Source organism: Euprymna scolopes, chromosome 21 (assembly GCF_053919585.1).
Source record: "Euprymna scolopes isolate OS-2025 chromosome 21, ASM5391958v1, whole genome shotgun sequence".
NCBI lineage: Eukaryota > Metazoa > Mollusca > Cephalopoda > Sepiida > Sepiolidae > Euprymna > Euprymna scolopes.
Window position 1 is genome coordinate 65,919,847 of NC_136502.1, and position 16,733 is coordinate 65,936,579.

Genomic DNA, 16,733 nt, shown 5'->3' on the forward strand with positions numbered 1-16,733 from the left:
CCTGAGTACCAGTCGAAAAGAAGAATGGTGGTCTCGGTGATGGGGGTCCATGTTTTATCGGGGAGGACCAGCTGGGAGCCACCTTATCCCAGCATGGAGAGGTAGAGGGGGTGCACCCGGTGAAGGGCCCCTGAAACATACTAACAGGAACCTACAAAGTAAGCATGAGGGTGGAGGAAAAAATTTTTACAAGATTCTCGCTCTGCTCATCTGTGAGGGCTGGCAGATGACCATCATCGTCGAAAGAAGGAGGCCGCTCTGCTGGCAGTGCCTGAAGCCCGGGAATATGTCCCGTCTCTGCCTTCTGAGGAAGGAGCCGGCTCCACAAAAGCTGGAGGGAAAAGAGAAGCCGGCTGAGGAAGGAGAAAAGAAGGAAGTAGAAAACCATAAAGACGGAGAAGGTCGTCGCCAGGAAAAGGAGGAGAAAAGAGAACGCGGCCCCTCCAGTACCAACAAGGGCGGCAGCGGCGACAACCAAGTGAAAACTGAGAGGGAGCTCCTCCGAATCAGAAATGGAAGAGAAGGAGAAGCCCAAAGAAAAAAGGGAACGAAAGGAGACTCCCCAAGAGGCTCCCAAACAGAGTCAACAATGGAAGACGAGAACACTGAACCTCCAACATCAACTCCCCAAGAAGACGCTTAGCCTCCCCCTCTCCTATTCAACACTCCGGAGCAACAAACAGAAGCTCCAGTCAATATAGTTCCAGCAGCAACGAAAGCAGTGTTGGCAGAAAAGAAGAATGAGGAAAAGACGCCCCCCAGAGTTTCCTTTCTGGCATGGGGAGCGTCTCTGTGAAGCGGATATGACAGCTGGTGACCTCAACGGATCTTAGAGGAATTACCTCAAAAATCTGGAAGGCCTGAGGGAGGTGGATGGGAAAGAGGTCACCAACCAGAGGAACTTTGCTGGCGCCCCACACCTTATAACGTTTCTGAGGCCAAATAGGGGAGGTTGTGCAAAGGCACTATGGAGGATGTTGGAGACTGGAAAAACCTTGTTCCCAGGCTTCAGGCTTATGGACGGGGAGCACCCATCATTGACACAAGTTGCAAAATGCTGTGAGGGAAGGGTCCCTATTTATGTTGACCCCTCCTTCTATAGAGAAATTAAACTGACGTTCGGTCAGGCGTTCGACATACTTACCCCCAAGGATTTCAGACCCTTAGTTGACAAATACTGCTAGTTAGGGGAACATGGCCACGGGCTTGAACCTAGCTAGTTTGAATGCAAGGGGCATGAGATCTCGACGGTAATGAGATCAAGCCTTAGAAGAAGAATTGTATCTCTGGTGACTTTTGATGAAAGGCAGAAGGGGCTTACAGGTGTTAATAAAGGCAGAATGATAAGCCTGCTAGTGGAATCAAATATCCTGGCAACGTACCTGGTATTCAGAAGCTACGCAATGTGGGTGGAATATTCTGCTCCCTACAGAAGAAGAGGCAGCCAAGGTCGCAAAAAGCGATACGATATGGAAGGGAGTCAGATGCAAACCAGAATATCTGGAAAAGAGGCGGACGACAGTGACAGTATTAGGAGTCCCGTGGTGCTTTGAAGAAGAGTAGGTGGGCGCCATTTTGTCACAATACGGAGACGTAGGAGCAGTAAATGCGGTTCGTGGCCCCAAGAATATAATGACTGGAAACTACAAGTTGAAAATGAAGGTTAACAGGGCAGGTTTCGATGCAATCCCTGCTCAACTAACATGGGAAAAATGGACAATGTCTATAATCGTTGAGGGCAGGAGGCCACACTGCTGGAACTGCAGGACGTCAGGCCATATGGCTAAAGTCTGCCCAAAGAAAGTTCCAGTACCTCCACAGACAGTTGTGCCCCTGGTAAAAGTGGCAGAGAAAGTGGTCACACCAGCGGTGGAGACAAGCAACAACTGGAGTACGGAGACAAAGAAAGGAAGAAAAAAAAAGTCAGCAGCCCTGGAAAAGCCAAAAGTCAAAAAAGCAAAAGACGAAAAATCAGGAATAATGCGGAAGTTGGCCTCCGAATCAGAAGAAGAGGGGGAGGAAAGAAAGACGAAAGAAAGAACCCCAACAGTTACAAGAACCCCAGCAGTTACAAAAGGTAAGAAGACCTTAAAGACCAAGAAAACCCTGCGTAACCTTCAGACCCCATGGTTGAGCAGAACACCCCTCCCCCTCCGCATACTCCTCCTCCTACTACTAGTGAGGAGACCTTAGAACCCAAGGCTTCTGAAGACATGGAAGAAAGCATAACAGAAGAGCAAGAGTCCACCACCACCTTGGTGACCCTGGTCCGGACAGAACGGACGCGGAAGCGCCCCTTTTTACCCGGGGAGAGGATATGTGAGGTGGATGCAAGTCAAAGACAAGTAGACCTCAGTGCGGGTCAAAAGAAAAATGTGAGGAGATTGGAGAAGCTCACCGAGGTGGATGGAAAGGAGGTGGAGAGGCCAAATAACTTTTGTGAGGCGCCAATGGTAATCACGTTCTTAAGAAAGGAGAAAGGTGCAAGACTGAAGGCGCTATGGAGAATGGTTGCCGAGGCTAGGCAAGCTTTTCCCGTGCTGAAGATAGTCGATGATTAAAACCCGTCTCTAATGCAAATATCTGTAAAATGTGAAGGGAGGGTCCCTGTTTATGTACATATAGAGCTCTAAAAATAACCTTTCCCTGGATGTGTGGGGACTAGTCCGAGGAGGTCAGTGCACAACAGAGTTGCTAACTGGCAGCATCGGTCAGTCCTTCGGCGTTCTAACTCTCGAGGATTTTATACCCGCTTTCGACGAATACTACTAGTTAGAGAATTATGGCAACAATCTTAAACCTAGCTAGTTTAAATGCGAGGGACATGAGATCCCGAAGCAAGGCTGTTTGCATGCTGAGGGATCTCGTGGCCCTTGAGGTAGATATAGCTACGATTCAGGAGACCCACTTTGTTGGGCCTGGGGATTGTGATATGCTGGTAAACGATTTTGACGTTTACTCAGCATATGGCAATGCTCATAGCCATGGGTTTCTGTGCTGGTGAGTTGCACCCTAGCTGCGATGGTTAATGTAGTCTACGCGGACACTCATGGAAAGCTGGTCGTGGTCGATGTTGCCGTTAAAAGCGGTAAGTTCCGGATTTTGGCTGTTTACGCACCCAATATTGCTGGGGAGAGGGTTTCCTTTTTTTGGCAGGTGGAGGTGTTCCTTTCAACGGGTCCGGTGCGGGTAGTTTTAATCAGGGACTGGAAAGGTCGGGGGAAATAGAGGGTCGGGGAGGTGTGAAAGCAGCCTGTCTGACCTGATGGGCTCGTGCGATCTTGTCGACAGGTTTCCTCTGGATCACCCAGGGAGGGAGATGTGGACGTGGCAAAATAGCACGGCCTCCCGTCCAAGTACTTACTTGGACAGAATGTCAGTTAGAAGAGGCGACATAGATTTTTTATCTTGTCCCACGTTCCACTGGCTAGGTCATTCGGACCATAAATTAGTAATGGCCCGTTTGAGAGTAGGTAATAGGCCTAGATTGGCTGGCTACTGGAAGTTCAATGCCTCCTTACTGGAGACGAATGAATTCCGGGAACAGCTGACAACACTAATTTAACAAGAGTTAGTGGGGGCGGTTACCGGGAGTAGCTGATGGGTTAAACTTAGGGCTACCATTAGGCTCTTTTGTGTCCAATATAGCCAACGCCTTGCGGTAACTAGGGCACAGACCAAAAGGCACCTAGATTATAGGTTGACCTGGGTGGTAGTTGGTGGGGATCCCCTCGAGATAGCAGTAGTTAAGGGGGACCTCCAGCGCTTGGCTAGTGAGCATTACGAACGTCAAGTAGTTAGAGCTAAATTAAAAAGAGTCCCTAACGAAGCCATAAATGTTGATGCTGTTGAGCTTAAGGCTGCCTTAAGACGTGGCTCAGATGTGTACATTTGAAAGGTGAAAAACCTGGAAGGACCTACCTAGGGTGCAACTCACCAGCACAGAAACCCCATGGCTATGAGCATTGCCATATGCTGAGTAAACGTCAAAATCGTTTACCAGCATATCACAATCCCCAGGCCCAACAAAGTGGGTCTCCTGAATAAATTAAAAAGAGTCCCTAACGAAGCCATGAATGTTGAAGCTGTTGAGCGTAAGGTTGCCTTAAAACGTGGCTCAGATGTGTACATTCGGAAGGTGAAAAACCTGGAAGGACCTACCCTCGTATCGACTCGAGAGATTTGCAATGCGTTTCTTCAACATCTGGAGGAGTGCTTTATCCAACTACCCAGACTCCAAGGCCAGGAGTTTGGCAGCTATTTAGCTGGCTCACCCCGCCTTACTGTGTCCTGATCAGCTAGCTGTGATGGGATGGTTACAGAGCGTGAAGTCATTACTGCGTTGAAGCAGGTTGGCCATAACAAATTTCCAGGGCTCGATGGTCTGCCCTACGAACTGTATTTGAGGCTATCGCCCATGTTTGTTCCTCTTGTGACGGGTGTGTTTAACCACTAGTTTACTCAGGGATCCATCCTGGGACAGGTAACCAAAGGAGTGGTCACACTTCTGAAGAAAAGAGAGCGGCATGGTGGGGAGGACTTAGATGATTATAGGCCCATCACTCTGCTAAACACAGAGTTGAAAATTTTGTCCCACGTTCTTGCAAACCGACTGCAGGTTGTTATCGGCGACTTGGTCAAACTGGATCAGACTTGTTCTGTGAAGGGGAGATCGATTCAAAACAACTTGCACTTGGTGCGCACGATCATAGGGGGGTTAGAAGACGACACAGGAGCCACCCTGAACAATTTAGATCAGTCCAAATCGTTCGATAGGCTCGACCATGGTTTCTTGGAATCTGTTATGGAGACTGCCGGCTTTGGTCTGGACTTCTGCAAGTGGACTTCATTTCTGTATCATAATCCTGTGGTAGCGGTACAAGTAAATGGTTGGTTGTCAGAGTCGTTTGGAGTCTCTCGGTCGGTGTGCCAGGGTTGTCTGCTGTCACCCCTGTTGTATGTCCTGGCGTTGGAGCCCTTCCTTCGCAAATTAAGGGACGAGGCGACTAGACCAGTCCTGCACGGCATAGCTCTACCTGGCGGCAAATTCACCAGGGTGTCCGTGTACGCTGATGATGTCACCGTTTTCATAGGTTGAAGGATCGATATTAAAGCGATGATGGAGGCGGTCCCTGAACATGAAATTTTTACAGGGGCTGTAGTCAATCGCAGCAAGTCTGTTGGCCTGTGGATGGGCACCTGGACTGGGGTAAACTCGCTTCCAGGTGGGTTCGGCTGGACGGATGGCCCGATAAAGATTCTCGGAGTCTGGTTCGGGCCTGGACTCCAGCTGGACAAAAATTGGTCGGAAGTAGAGACGAAGGTCGAATCGTCAGTAAGGACTTTGTACATATGATTTTGTTTTGTTTATATGTAAATATTCATCTTTTCCAGAATGTATATAAAGCCGACTCATTCGCTGGGGAGATGGTAAGAATGAGGTATTATGGTGATAGTATCTTAGTGTAGGGAATCTAATAAAGTCTTTTCAAAAACCTAGCAGTTAGATTAGAATGACCCTCGACCCCCATTTCCCCCTACCGGCTCCATGCCTAAGTGTTTTGGACCCCAAGCACTAAATACCAGGTGATCTTTTGTCTAGATCAAAGTGTAGTATCTGTGCGCAGCATACTACACTTCAGTCGAAACAAAGTCTGATAAGCGCCACCCACTTGACCAATTTTTTGGTCAAGTTTAAGGGTTTCTTTGTCTGGCCTCAAAGGACCGACCCCATTCTTTGAGTGAGTGGTCCTTTAGGCATTGTTATTGTTGTTTATTGTTATTTGTTGTTATTAACTCTTTTCTATTTCTTTCAGATTGTCCAGTGTCTGGATCCGACTTAAGCAGCCGGCCGGGCTATGTGATACTGACGTGCCTTTTTAAGCGAAGGTCCCCCTAGTTTCCAAATCGGCTGGTTGGAGAAGTGCACTTGGCCAACACCTAGGGGGCAGGTCTCTGCCTCTTCACCATGGGGGACGCCTCTGGTGTAGTTGTGTCTGCAAAGGGTCCAGAGGGCTGCCATCCCGAAAGGCACCCCAGTTCGAGAAGAGTTTCAGGGGTCGCTGCCCCCAGGTTGTTTGGAAGAAGTGCGGTCGGTTCGGTTCCAGGGGTCGCTGCCCCCAGTACGGTCGGTGTGAGTGTGGTTCCGGGGGTAGCCGCCCCCAGTTTGGTCGAGATGAGGTAGGGTGTTGCCACCCACAAAGGCAACTCCAGTACGAGTTCGGGTCCAGGGGCTGCCAACCCCAGTTCAAGAGCGGTTGCTACCCCCAGCGCGTTGCATGTAGCGATTGTCAACCTGGGAGCTGAGAGCGTTAAGCGACCATGGATAACACCCACAACCGTGGTGGCTACGACCAGAGTGGAGAAAGTTCATCCAGGGAGCCCCAGGAGCTGAAGAAGCCTGGAAAGCCTCTCAAAAGAAAAAGCTGAAGAGACCAATAAAGAAATGGTGGGTCCTGGACGAAGCGACCAAGACGCAACCGACGCAAACACAGTTGGAATCTAGCAGCCCCCGGAAGTCGGCAATGTGTAGATCATAGGATGCAATCGTGGTTGAGGGGTGCTCCTTGGGGGCGGGGAGCTCAAAGGACTCAACGCCAGCCAGCGTGGTAGAGTGGCCAGCCCTCACACAAAGCGACGCCTCCCCGATACCAGCAGGACAAAGAACAAGGCCAGAGACGCAGTGGCCAGCTGAGACCAGCATGCCAGGGGAACCCAAGCCGACAGGAGGAGCCTTGGGCCGGAAGGAAGGCCCAAAGAAAATCCCGGATTACTACAAAGCACTATTTGAGAGCAAATATCAAGAGTACGTCCAGGGTAACACGATGATGGCGGTACCAGGAACACTGGAAAATATTAAAGACAGGACGTTGTCCCTGGTGACCCAGGAGGCCAATGGGAAGGGGCTCACTGGTGTTTCCCTGGAAAAGATGATGGAAGTACTGGGCGACCTTAAAATCCCGGCCCAGTACTTAGTAAGACGATACCATGCTACGTGGGTTCTCCTGTTGCCGTCAAAAGAAGAAGCTGAGTGGTGAGCACAGGGGGACCTTACATGGAAGAATATTCGGCTGTGTCCTGAATACCAGTCAAAAAGAAGAACGGTGGTCTCGGTGATGGGGGTCCCATGTTTTATCAGGGAGGATCAGCTGGGAGCCACCTTATCCCATTATGGAGAGGTGGAGGGGGTGCACCCGGTGAAAGGCCCCCAAAACATACTAATGGAAACTTATAAAGTGAGCATGAAAGTGAACAGGAAAATTTTTTATAAAATTCCCGCTCTATTCACCTGTGAGGGCTGGCAGATGACCATCATCATCGAAGGAAGGAGGCCGCTATGCTGGCAATGCCTGAAGCCCAAGCACACGTCCTGATTCTGCCTTCTGAGGAAGAGGCTGGCTCAATAAAAACCAGAGGGAAAAGAGAAGCCAGCGGAGAAGACGAAAAGAAGGAAGCAGAAAGCAAGAAAGACGGAGAAGGTTGAAGTAAGGTCGTCGCCGAGAATGGGGAGAAGAAAAGAGAAGGAGACCCCTCCAGCACCAACCAGAGCGGCGGCGGCGGCGGCGACGATCAAACGAAAACTGAATGGGAGCTCCTCCGAATCAGCGGGTGAGGAAAAGGAGAAGCCCAAAGAAAAAAGGGAGCGAAAGGAGACTCCGAAAGAGGCTCCACATACAGAGTCTAAGATGGAAGACGAGAACACTGAGCCGCCAACATCACCTCCCCAAGAAGACGCTTAGCCTACCCCTCCCCTGTTCAACACTACGGAGCAGCAAACAGAAGCTCTAGAAGTTCCATTAACAAAAGCGGCGTCAGCGGAAAAGAAGGACGAGGAAAAGGCGCCCCCCCCCCCAAGTGGAAAAAACAGAAAATTTCCTTTCTGGCCAGGGGAGCGACTGTGAGGTGGAGATCATGGTGGGTGACCCCAATGGATCCCAGCAGAAGTACCTCAAAAATCTTGAAAGCCAGAGGGAGGTGGATGGGAAGGAGGTCACCAACCCGAGGAACTTCGCCGACGCCCCAAACCTCATAACGTTTGTGAGGCCGAATAGGGGAGGACAAGCAAAGGCACTTTGGAGGATGTTGAAGGCTGGAAAAACCTTGTTCCCGGACTTAAGGCAATGGACGGGGAGCACCCATCGTTGATACAAGTGGCAAAGCACTGCGCAGGGAGGGTCCCTATTTATGTTCACCCCTCCTTCTATAGGGCGATTAAATTGATGTTCTCCTTGGACGTGGAGGGGCCTGGCTGTTGACAGGCAGCTTACGTCCGACCTGCTCACGGGCAGTCTTGGTCAGACCTTTGACGTCCTTACTCCTGAGGATTTCAGACCATTAGTTGACGAATACTACTAGTTAAAGAAACATGGCCACGGGCTTGAACCTAGCTAGTTTGAATGCGAGGGCATGAGATCTCGAAGCAAGGCTGCTTGCATGCTGAGGGATCTTGTGGCCCTTGAGGTAGACATAGCTGTACTGCAGGAGACCCACTTTGTTGGGCTTGGGACTGTGATGTGCTGGTAAACGATTTTGATGTTTACTCAGCATATGACCGCCTCCAGAGCTGAGGGGTTTCTGTTCTAGTGAGTCGCACTCTGTGTGCGATGGTTATTGCTGTCCACACGGACACTCATGGTCATGGTCGATGTTGCCGTTAAAAACGGTGCGTTCCAGATCGTGGCAGTTTATGCACCTAACATCCACAGCGAGAGGTTGGCCACGACAAATCTCGGGGCTCGATGGTTAGCCCTACAAACTGTATGTGAGGCTGTCGCCCATGTTTGTTCCCCTTCTGACGGGCTTGTTTAACCACTGGTTTGCCTAGGACTAGATACCGAGGCAGATTACCAAAGTGGTCACGCCTCTGAAGAAAGGGGATCGGCATGGAGGGGGGAATCTAGATGACTATAGATCCATAACTCTGCTTAACGCAGATTTCAAGATTTTGTCCCGCGTTCTTGCGAACTGACTGCAGATTGTTATCGGTGACTTGGTCGAGCCAGATCAGAACTACGCTGTGAAGGATCGATCGATTCAGAACAATTTGCACTTTGTTCGCACGATCATAGAGGGTTTAGAAGCTGACATGGAAGACGCACTGATCAATTCAGATCAGTCCAAGGCGTTTGATAGGGTCGACCATGGGTTCTTGAGATCTGTTGTGGAAACTGGCGGCTTTTGTCCGAACTTCCGCAAGTGGGTCTCTGCTCTGTATCGTGATCCCCCGGTAGTGGTACAAGTCAACGGTAGGTTGTCGGAGTCCTTTGGGGTCTCCCGCTATCGCCTCTGTTATATGTCCTGGCATTGGAGCCCTCCCTTCACAAATTAAAGGACGAGGCAGTGAGACCAGTCCTGCGCGGCATAGCTCTACCTGGCTGCAAGTTTGCCAGGGTGTCCGCATACGCCGATGACGTCACCGTGTTCGTTGCACGATGTATCAATATTAAAGCGGTGATAGAGGCGATCGCTGAGTACAAAGTTGTCACAGGGCCCGTGATCAACTGCAGCAAGTCCGTTGGCCTGTGGTTGGGTGCCTGGACTGGGGTAAACTCGTGTCCAGGTGCGTTCGGCTTGACTGATGGCCCGGTTAAGATCCTCGAAGTATGGTTGGGGCCAGACCTCCAGCTGGACAAGAATTTGTCGGAGGTACAGACAAAGGTTGAGTCGTCAGTAGGAACTTGGATTCGTAGGAGATTGTCCTTGAAGGGCCACGCGGAGGCATGTACTATGTATGTGTTTCCGCTGATCCTTTACCGCTTGTCTGTTCTTCCCCTGCCTGTAAGGTTTTAGAGTGTTTTCTCTTCAAAGTTCTTTGAAAGGGAGGAAAGCCGTATGTCCGCAGACAGGTCTGTATGCAGAAGCTTAGAGAAGGAGGCTTGGGAATGCCTGACCTACAAAGTCACAAGCACGCTGAAAGATTGGTGTTCCTGAGTCGGACACTGATAGAGGAAACGCACTGGGTACCAGTCGTGGAACAAGCTTTTCCACGGCTCATATCCGACCCTGCCGCTGAAGGTCGCAGAAGACCGGTGAGGGAACAGCATTTCCTGACCGAATGTCCTGGACATTGTCTATGAGAGGCGATCTGTTTCGGACCAGGATCTGGTCGTTTATTTTAAGCATCAACTTAAAATAAAGATCAGATGTGATTGGAAAAGATTGCACTGTATAGACTTTGATAGGAGATGAGTGCACAATGCTAGCTTGTGCATCCGACGAGGCACTAGGTTCGAGTTTGTGTTTCCACCCTAGTGACCGACCCCATTCTTTAGGTGAGTGGTCCTTTAGGCATTGTTATTGTTGTTTATTGTTATTTGTTCTTATTAACTCTTTTCTTTCAGATTGTCCAGTATCTGGATCCGACTTAAGCAGCTGGCCAGACTAGGGGAAACTAACGTGCCTTTTTAGGTGAAAGTCCCCCTAGTTTCCAAATCGTCTGGTTGGAGAAGAGCACTGGGCCAACAACTAGAGGGGGCAGGCATCTGCCTCTGCCACCATGTGCCGTTGTTGGAGGGCACCACACCCGGTGGGGCCGCAGTGCTGTTGTTAGGAAATGCCACATCTGGTGGTATTCCAGTGCCATTGTCGAGGGATACCCCACCCGGTGGTACCCCAGTCTCACCTGCGGTATACATGTACGAGAGGGAGGGTATTATCCCTTGGGGTGCACCAGTGCCATGCGTTGATTATTCGCCCTCACTGCCCGTATATATGATAGAAGATACCAGGCCAGGTACACCAATCCTAAATACAGCTGGACCAGTGACAGCAGCAGGAAACGGAGCCTTGGCATCAAGGTTTATGGAGGAGGAGACTGATCCACTGCCAGATTTCTTAAACCCCTGGGCATTCGCTGGTGGAAGCGCCACAGGGGTGACAAAGCACACGGTGATTAGTACCACACCAGAAGCAACAAGGAAGGCATGGGAAAAATATGTGGAGGAAACGCCAGGAGGTGGATTGGTGGTGGCATGAATAACAGCAAGAAAGAAGAATGAAGGTACGAGAGGAATGAGATCCATTGACAGCAGTCCACAGTGAGGAGGTGACACTCACAAGACCTAGAAAAACTGGTGACGAAGGCGCCAACAGAAAGCCTCTCTAAAGCAAAAATTGAGAAAGAGGAATGGCCCGTGCTTGGAAAAGGCCAAAAAAGAAAAGAATCAGAGAACCCAGACAAGCTGGAAGGCGCAGACACACCTACGACGCCCGGAAAAAAGTCAGGAGAGCAGCTGGGGGCCGAAGAGACAGAAAACGCCGGAAGACTACAAAAAGCTCTTTGAAAAAAAATACAAAGAACTAACGGAAGGAAATATTATCAAGCCTCTTCCAGGAACTTTGGAAAACATTAGAACAAGAACAGTGTCGCTCATCACGTTTGACGAGAAAAACAAGGGACTGATCGGTGTCAATAAAGACAAGTTCCTTACGATGCTGGTGGAAACAAATGTCCCAGCCACATATGCAGTCCGTCGAAACTACGCAAGGCAGAAAATGCAGAGAAGGTGGCCAAAATGGACTTGGTATGGAAGGGCATAAGAAGCAAGATGAAATATTTAGAGAAGAGGAGGACTGTAGTCTCCATAATGGGAGTCCCAAGCTGCATCATCAAAGAACAGCTGGGGGCAATCTTATCCCAATATGGGGATCAAAGCCGTGACACCAGTACGAGACTACAGAAGCATAAGGACAGGGGACTACCAGTTTTAATGCTATACCGGCACAATTAAAGTGTGAGGCCTGGACCATGTCTCTCATCGTCGAGAGGAGAAGGCCTCACTGTTGGAACTGTTCACTGCCTGGACATATAGTAAAGCTATGTCCAAAAAAGAAAACAGAGGTCCCACTGGCGGTTGTACCGTCGGAAAAGACAGAGGAAGGTGAAAACAGGGGAAGCACATGCAGCAGAGAACTCAGCAAGAAAAGGAAAATCCGGGATAAAGAGGAAACTGGCCTCAGAATCTGAGGAGGAGGAGGAGGTGGAGGAAAAGGCTGAAAATAAGACTCCAACAGCCAGCACAAAGAAGGCCCGTGAAGAATGCAAACACAATAAAAATTTTGCTCAGCCCGACACCCCATGGACGAGCAGAACACTCCCTCCCCTTCTAACATAAGCAATATGCCTGGTGAGGATGCACCAGCACCAAAGTCTACAGACGACTCAGTTCAAGCTAAAGACGATGAACACACCATTCTGCCAGCAACACCGGTCCAGACCGAAAGGACCCGGGAGAGACCGTTTTTGCCCAGGATGGTGTGTGAAGCAGAGCCAACCCAGCTGCTATCGGAGCTTTCTGGGAATCAGAGGAAAAACCTGAAACCATTGAAGAAGAAGTGGAAGGAAAAAGTGTGGAGAAACCCGAAAATTTTAGGGATGCCTCACTAATCATTACCTTCGTCAGGAAAGAAAAGGGCAGTCGAGTAAAAGCGTTGTGGTGGATGCTACAAGTAGCCAAAACAGCGATACCCGAACTGAAGCTAGTGGAGGAAGATCATCCGTTATTGGCGCAAATTCAGCAGAAATGTGAAGAGAGGGTCCCTATATATGTTCACCTCTCCGTTTATAGAGCTATTCAATTAACCTTTCCCCTGGACGTGTGGGGACTGGTTCGAGGAGGTCAGTTTACAACGGAGTTGTTAACTGGCAGCATCGGTCAGACCTTTGGCGTCCTTACCACTGATGACTTTAGACTCGTGATAGACGAATATTACTAGTTAGAGAATTATGGCAACAACCTTAAACCTAGCTAGTTTAAATGCAGGGGCATGAGATCCCGAAGCAAGGCTGTTCGAGTGCTGAGGAATCTCGTGGCCCTTGAGGTCGATATAGCTATGATTCAGGAGACCCACTTTGTTGGGCCTGGGGATTGCGATGTGCTGGTAAACAATTTTGACGTTTACTCAGCATATGGTAATTCTCATAGCCGTGGGGTTTCTGTGCTAGTGAGTCACACCCTAGCTGCGACGGTTACTGTAGTCCATGTGGATGCTCATGGAAGGCTGGTCATGGTCGATGTTGCCGTTAAAAGCGGTAAGTTCCGGATTTTGGCTGTTTATATGCCCAAGATCGCTGGGAAGAGGGTTTCCTTTTTTCGGCAGGTGGAGGTGTTCCTTTCAGCGGGTCCGGAGTGGGTAGATTTAATGGGGGACTGGAATGCCATCCTGGATCCCAAGATAGATAAGGTCGGGAGGAATAGAGGGTTGGAGAGGTGTGAAAGCAGCCTGTCTGACCAGATAGCCCCATGCGATCATGTCGACAGGTTTCCTCTAGAACAACCCAGGGAGGGAGATGTGGACGTGGCAAAATAGTGCAGCCTCCCGTCCAAGTACTTACTTGGACAGGATGTTAGTTAGAAGAGGCGACATAGATTTCTTATCTTGTCTCACATTCCACTGGCTAGGTCATTCGGACCATAAATTAGTAATGGCCCGTTTGAGAGTAGGTAATAGGCCTAGGTTGGCTGACTACTGGAAGTTGAATGCCTCCTTACTGGAGACGAATGACTTCCGGGAACAGCTGACAACACTAATTTAGCGGGAGTTAGTGGGGGCAGTTACCGGGAGTAGCTGATGGGTTAAACTTAAGGCTACCATTAGGCTCTTTTGTGTCCAATATAGCCAATGCCTCACGTTAACTAGGGCACGGACCAAAAGGCACTTAGATTATAGGCTGACCCGGGCGGTGGCTGGTGGGGATCCCCTCGAGATAGCAGTAGTTAAGGGGGACCTCCAGCGCTTGGCTAGTAAGCATTACAAAGATCAAGCAGTTAGAGCTAGGTTAAAAAGAGTCTCTTACGAAGCCGTGAACATTGACGCTGTTGAGCATAAGGCTGCCTTAAGACGTGGCTGGGATGTGTACATTTGGAAGGTGAAAAACCTGGAAGGACCTACCCTCATATCGACTCGAGAGATTTGCAATGGGTTTCGTCAACATCTGAAGGAACGCTTTACACAACTACCCAGACTCCGAGGCCAAGAGTTTGGCAGCTATTTAGCCGGCTTGCCCCGCCTTACTGTGGCCCAAGCAGCTAGCTGTGATGGGATGGTTACGGAGCGTGAAGGTATTACTGTGTTGAAACAGGTTGGCCATAACAAATCTCCAGGGCTCGATTGTCTTTCCTATGAACTGTATTTGAGGCTGTCGCCCATGTTTGTTCCTCTTGTGACGGGTGTGTTTAACCACTGGTTTGCTCAGGGATCCATCCTGGGACAGGTAACCAAAGGAGTGGTCACACTTCTGAAGAAAAGAGAGCGGCATGGTGGGGAGGACTTAGATGATTATAGGCCCATCACTCTGCTAAACACAGAATTGAAGATTTTGTCCCGTGTTCTTGCAAACCGACTGCAGGTTGTTATCAGCGATTTGGTCAAACTGGATGAGGCTTGTTCTGTGAAGGGGAGATCGATTCAAAACAACTCGCACTGAGTGTGCACAATAATAGAGGGGTTAGAAGATGACGCAGGAGCCGCCCTGATCAATTTAGATCAGTTTAAATCGTTCGATAGGCTTGATCATGGTTTCTTGGAATCTGTTATGGAGACTGCCGGCTTTGGTCTGGACTTCCGCAAGTGGATTTCCATTCTGTATCGTAATCCTGTGTTAGCGGTACAAGTAAATGGTAGGTTGTCGGAGTCGTTTGGAGTCTCTCGGTCGGTGCGCGAGGGTTATCCGCTGTCGCCTGAGTTGTATGTCCTGGTATTGGAGCCCTTCCTTCGCAAATTAAGGGACGAGGCGACTAGACCAGTCCTGCACGGCATAGCTCTACATGGCGGCAAATTCGTCAGGGTGTCCATGTACGCTGATGATGTCACCATTTTCGTGGGGCGAAGGATCGATATTAAAGTGGTGATGGAGGCGGTCCCTGAGTATGAAACTGTCACAGGTGCAGAAGTCAATCGCAGCAAGTCCGTTGGCCTGCGGATGGGCACCTGGACCGGGGTAAATTCGCTTCCAAATGGGTTCCGCTGGACGGATGGTTCGATAAAGATTCTCGGAGTCTGGTTCGGGCCTGGACTCCAGCTGGACAAAAATCGAATCGTCAGTAAGAAATTGAATTCGCAGGGGCTTATCTCTGAAGGGTTGTGCGGAGGCGTGTCAAACTTACGTCTTTCCGTTGATCCTTTACCACTTGTCAGTACTTCCTCTGCCTGTGGACCACTGTAAGGCGTTGGAGCAACTCCTTTTCAAACTTCTTTGGAAAGGGGGAAAGCCATATGTCCGTAGACAGGACTGTAAACAGAAACTCAGCGAGGGAGGCTTAGGAATGCCTGACTTGTTAAGTCATAAGTACGCTGAAAGATTGGCGTTCCTGAGTCGGACACTGCTTGAGGAATTGCACTGGGTACCAGCTGTGGAGCAAGCTTTTCCACAGCTCTTATCCTCCCCTGCCACTGAAGATCGCAAAAGACCGTTGGGGCAATGGCAGTTCCTCTCCGAATGCCAAGCTGCCCTTAGGGCATTGCCGGGGTCCAGTGACCTTGCATGGCCTAGGAGGAGGCTATATCGGGATTTAGTGGTGGGGACCGCAAAAGACCCGCTGGTTGAGCGGCTGCAAATGTTGAGGGAAGAGGTCCTCTCTTAGTGGAATTGGGCGCCAGAAGCTTTTTAAACAATGAGAGTTTTCTATTACATGGAGGCTTGCCCGGAATGTACTACCACTTTTTGGCGTGCTTGTCAGGGACTGCAAGAGGGATGAATACGTTCCTTTTTGCTCCTACGGCGAGGATGATGAGGATGAAACAAGGGATCACGCCTTTTTTTAAAGTGAAGTTCGGAGGCTCTGGGAGTACGTCAGAGAGGTAACGGCTCGCATCGAACCCAAGCGGTTGGTGCCACTTGATGTGGCATACGTCGTCGACAACATGGATCAGCCGTTCACTGGGGAGAAACGGTTGGTGTTTCTCACGATCCTAGCTGTAGCTAGGTTAGTGACGTGGGTTTCACGTCTTAACATTGTCTATGAGGGGCAATCTGTTTCAGATCGGGATCTGGTCACTTAATTTAATTTAAGCATCAGATTAAAGTAAAGATCAGCTGCGACTGGAAAAGATTGCATCGCATACACTTTGATAGGAGATGGGTGCACAACACTAGTTTGTGCATTCGACGAGGTGCTAGGTTTAAGTTTGTTTTCCCATCCTAGTGGTATTGGTCAGGCGGTGCTAAGGTTCTGCAGAACCCAGCCCCGAACAAAGTTTCTTAGAGTAGGAGTATATAGGTTGTAACCACTTCGAGTGGAAAATACTTTATTAGGTGCTAGACTAGGGCAATTATGATAGTTGATCATGTCCCCGAATTTATTTTTCATCGGCACTAGGAGAGCTTCCAAAGATGCCCAGTCCACCCTTTGTTTTGTCCCCGGTCTGTTGCCCTTATACGTACATTTATCTTGGAAGACACCGTCCATTCCCTATATCGCCCATCCCTGTCTAATTTGTTTTTGAGATATCGTCCCTAGGTCCCCCACTCCCCATAGGGAATGACCTGCTTGCTTTCGACCTTCGGGACCGGAAGACAGTGGGCGCTCCATATTTAGAAGTAGGCTGGGAGGATCCCTTACTAACCCGCCCCCATAGGCATTTTGTTTAGTTGTTTTCTTTTTCTTTCTTTTTGGGTGTATCTTAGTTTGGCCCCCTCCTCATCATCTCATCCCCATTTAGTTTTATTTAAAAAAAAAAAAAAAATCCTTTTGTTTGTACATATAATTTTGTTTTGTTTATATGTAAATATTTAT